The following is a 5266-nucleotide window of genomic DNA, read 5'->3' as shown; positions in this document are numbered from 1 at the left end:
GTAGGGAAGAAAGAAATCATACCTCTAAAGAGCTTTGAAGATGAAGAGTATTATTTCAGTACTAAGTATAGTATTTTGAGTAAATCTGATAGATTTGGTTTTATTTTAAACTCATACTTTCTCAGGGAGAGAGAGATAGAACCTTTAACAGATCCTCCACACCCTGAATCTCTGTCTCTTGTTCTCACTATGGACAAACTGACTGCACTCTTTAGGGGGCCAAGGTCACTCAACTCAGCTGCAGGAGTCACTGCAAAACGATGCAAGATGGTCAATCATCCACAGAGGCTGATTGTATTTCCTACATATTGCTACTGGGGCCTGCTGGCATTAGAATTGATCTCTGACAATTCACTTGGCAGCATAAGGCACAAAGCAAAATATTTTGACCAATCCTCGTTAAATATTGTCATATATAACACAAATGGCTGCATTTTGGGGTCCTGATGATAATTTGTATAAGTGACCTGCAAGATACAATAGTATCTTTTCCTCTTCCACCCTTTCATGATGAGTAGTATGAAGCTTGGCGGTGGTGGGAACAAAGAAGAGATGCTTGTTTTTAATTGTGAAAACAGGGGCCCTGAATATGTTTTAAGAAATGCATTATTTTACTTCCTATTAAACCTATAAATTTAGGGAGTTGAAGGGGAAAAACCCAGAGATCCCTTTTGAAAAACTGATCTAAATGTTAGGAAAAACAACCTTTGACTATGACTTTCCTGTAAATCTAGGAATCCCTTGTTACCTTTTTTCTGAAAGAAAAATGTTGGAACAACTAAACAAGAGTTATGATATTCAGGAGGAATCAATGGAGGATCCTTGGGATCCAGATATGAGGCAGGGTAGAGAAGCAGCTGTTCAGCAGTGTGCAGCAGGTGGCATGGATGTTTTGCTATTGGCTCAGGTTCACTACAGAAGTAGACACAGTATGGAATAGAACTTTCACCTGTCTCTCCAGCTGAGAGCAAACATTTGGTTCCAGATCTAATTTAATCTCAGTGCACCTCTGTAAGTATTCGGTTGAACAGGTAAACATGCCTAAGAACAGATCCTGTCTGTGGATCTGTTGGGGCAGCCACAATCATTGCTGAGCTAAATCCTTTCTGTTCTGAGTCAACATTAAAATAAAAAGCCTCTTTCCCCTTCTTCACCTACAATAGTGGAAAAGCTCTGTGACTTCCTAAGTTTTGATTTGAAAATACTTAACAGTGGGCATGTCTATACAAGATGTTTGCTGTGCAGTTGCTTAATTAGCTCTGCAATAAAGTCTCTGCGTCTACATGTGCAACCTTATTAGGCTGCAGCAAACTAATTAACTTGACTATTTTGGTGTAGGTTTCCCTCACTTCATGCTGTACATGCATTCCTGGAAAACAGCGCATAACTCAAATTTGCAAAAAGGGAACCCACTTTACAATGTAACAAATAGGGATACGTTCCAAGACCTTGACTGCACTGACTGCCAGACCCATTTCTACCACTTTTACAAGACAATTTTGGTACTCACTAATAGCAGACAGTACACACAAGCACAGGGTGGTGGTGAATGTTTAGTTGGCGTGAAGAGAGGGTAAGCAGAAACAAGTGTCACTGACAATGAGCGAGGAGCACGGATCCACACAGGTGACTATATTTTAGTGCGCGTCACTCCCACAACGCACCGCACAAAGCAGCTGACTGTGGGCTTCCACCACACCAATCATATGAGTGTGAATTTACCTCTCATATAACGAATTTTTGGTATAAAAAGGGTCATCGTATAAGAGCGAATTCGCACATACAGAACCGGCATAAAGCAAAGGAAACCTGTACTTGTACACACAAGTACTATCCTGTGACAGCATTCTTTGCTGTGCAGCCACGCATGTGTAAACACTGACAGGCTGGCTGAGCCACAAGGGTGCTTCAGTGCAAGGGTTGCCTGCCAGCTAGCCCTGCACCAGAGCACCCTCATACCCCATCCAGCCTCTCCACAGCATGTTGAGGCAGGTCGGAGCAGCCCCAGGCTGGTAGGCTGACCCCCTGGGACCCCTGCCAGTCAGGACTGCTCCAACCCAGCTGAACATGTTGCAGTCCCAGGCGCATATGTATACATGGCACCCATGAGCAATAAACTCCGGCATGATATGCCCTAGAGTTTATTATGTCACATTAATTGCATGTGTAGACATGCCCAGTGTGTAGCACGTATGATGCAAGTCTCACAATTGTGAGATAACATAAACATAGCATCTCCAGGCAAACATTTTCACGCAAACATGGACGCAGTTCTTTTGTATATACAAAATGCAGTCCATAATAACCTCCTTCCTCTCTGCTAGTTCTATAATGTTAATCTCCTAGGTCAACATTCCTTATTAATACAAATATAGGCTTAATTTTATAGTATGTGTAGCAAGGTAGCAATATAATAGAAATAGCAATATGTTAGGATATAATAGCAATATAATATAGAATATAATAGTAGTGTTCCAGAATAAAATGTCAACACAGGGAGTTATGCCAGCATAACTTTAGGAGTGCAATTATTTTGCTACAATATGCTAGTCAATTTACCCATATAGACAACCTCATGTCTATCATGGAGTTCTCTACAGTATGAGAGTTGGAACATTCCCCTTAATTGGAAACACCCAGAAGAAGTGCTAAAAGAAAACTTGTTTTCCAGATGTCTTTATCTTTTTTCCTACCCAGAGATATAAGCCTATTAGACGGTCTATTACTTTCAGATAGTGTCTCTGTTTAGAGGCTGGAAAAAAAATATATATATACACATTCATTGAATTGAAGGTTCACAGTAGAAGTAGCCAAACTAGGTATCAGATTAGTTAGCTTTCAGCCTGTGGACTTCTTGGGTTTGTCTACTGTCAAAGATTTTTTTTCCAATTGCTTTGTATTAGCATTGTATATTAGCATTTGTCCTTTGGCGTAAGTCTATTTTCCAAAAGCAAAACCACAGGTTAACTAAGATTCTGTGAGTAACTGAAGAAAATATGAAGCCCCTTTTTTTCTTTCATTGTTAAAAATTAAATAGAAGATGAATCTATTGTAAATGAAGTGCAAGTTACTTCTGTCTCTGTTGCTAACCCTTCTCTGGAGATGCTATGTTCATGTTATCACCTTAAGACCAGTTTATATGGTTAATTTGATGCAGTCATTTCATAGGATGTGACATGTAATTAAAACTTGGCCCTATTAGAATATGAAGTAGGACATTTTTTGTTTTTCTTGCAGTCATAGCTGAATGGCAAAGTCATAGCTAGATGGCACTTTATATCTTGCTCCTGTCTTTCATCAAAAATTGATTCTCCTGTGAACACTACTTTAACAACATTTCATACCATTGTGAAGCACTATACTGCCATCTCATCTAAAGCAACTTGAAGCAAGCAGACACAGCAATCAGTGATTGGAGACCCATGAAAAAGTCAGTTCAGGAAGCACAGATATAACTCCAACCCCTATCCCCACAATCTGTGATGACATTATATTTTAACAGATTTATGATGTTGAGAGTAAGTAAATGTGCATGTTAAGCTGATGAAAAGCCTGTGGGTTCTCAAAATTATATAATTTGCTTCAGATATTGTTTTGCAAGGGGGAAAAGATCATTTAATATTATATCTGTAAGCAAATATATTATATTTCTGTTTTAGAAGCAAAATAAAAGTAGGCAGGTAAAATATTACAGAAGTGAATAGTCTGGTTGTAAAATCAAGCCACTGTCTTATTCACCTTTTCTCAATTTGTTGCTTCCAATATCCTTCCATTATACTTTTGATTGAAACCCTGCCTGTGTTCACTTGTGTGGGATGATGAAGAGGCGTGAAAGTTAAGTGTGCTTCATACAGTCATTTTTTTCTCTTGATTGCTTTCATATCAATAGCAGATGTCCAGTGAAGGGACACAAATATTTCCCTATGGCAAATCACTCTACTGAAAATAATGGGAGCTTCTTTAAATAGTGCGGCTCTGAGGAAACTAAGGGGTAAGCAAGCACAGGAAAGAAAAAGAACTAACATCTACCTATTTATTAAAACGACTGTATTTGCATGCAGTGAACACTTTTAGCAAGTTACAAATAATAAAATCAGTAGGAATTCAGATTTGTCAAAACCATTCAGAATGACAATTTGAAAGTTGTTGTGATTATGAGTGGGCACATCTACACGTGCATTTACTACGCATTAAACTTACTGCGTAGTAAGTGAGTTTAGGCCAACGTCTACATGTGCAGGCATTAAGGTTCAGTTAGGCTGTGTGTGGACCGAATTGGGACTAAAGTTAGTCCCAAATTAGTCCACACACACACAGTGTTACTGCACAGTAAAGTGTCTATATGTGCGTTACTGTGCAGTAACTAATAGGGTGAAAATTTAATACCTGCATCATGCCTAGTTGGTGTAAGTTGCCATATTTACTGTGCAGTACGGGCATGCACATGTAGATGCCACCCATACTGCACAGTAATTTTTGGTTACTGTGCAGTAAATGTGCCCAATATTATTAACTCTCCTGCTCCCTGTCACTTAATAATTGATCTTGTAACAACTACTTATGTTATTTTATTCAAGTATAAGAATTATGATGTAAAAAATCTTATGGTCTAAAATGAAATGGAAACTACAACATGAAAAAGAAAGAAGCCAAACTCAACAGCAACATAGATTTTTGAAGCCTATACAAGAAACACAACTTTGTTCCCCGAGGCCTAAACATCTACAATCCCCTGACTACTACACACAACTCCAAATATGCTTCACAGCTATGCAGAAGAACTTCAGAGAAAATTAGAAATTATCACTTCACCTAATCTACTCCAAAAGAGACCAACTCAGGAAGGAAATTACCACATATTACAACAACTTAAAAGACAGAAATCCAATCATATTCTCTAATAATATACAATGGATACAAAGAGACTTCGAAAAACTTTCTATAACATTCATCCTACATAAGAAGAAGAAATGGAACAAACTACTCCAAGAACAAGTTCCCCAGTCACAAAACAACTATCAGAGGAACAACACCAACACCTTACAACATTCCAACCTCAGACTTGATGAAACTGAAAGCAGCAACCAACCCTCAAATATCATCAATCTCTCCACACACATGCTTACCAAAACTGAAAAATCTGTCCTTTCTAAAGGCCTAAATTTCTGTCCAGAAAAATACCCTAATAAAATACGACCATGTGGAGAACTAGAAGAATTCTTCCGACGCCTCTGCCTCAAGGAATATTTCCACGACCAAACTGAAT

This window comes from Alligator sinensis, unplaced genomic scaffold, assembly GCF_000455745.1.
Source record: "Alligator sinensis unplaced genomic scaffold, ASM45574v1 scaffold597_1, whole genome shotgun sequence".
Lineage (NCBI taxonomy): Eukaryota > Metazoa > Chordata > Crocodylia > Alligatoridae > Alligator > Alligator sinensis.
This window is presented reverse-complemented; position numbering follows the sequence as displayed.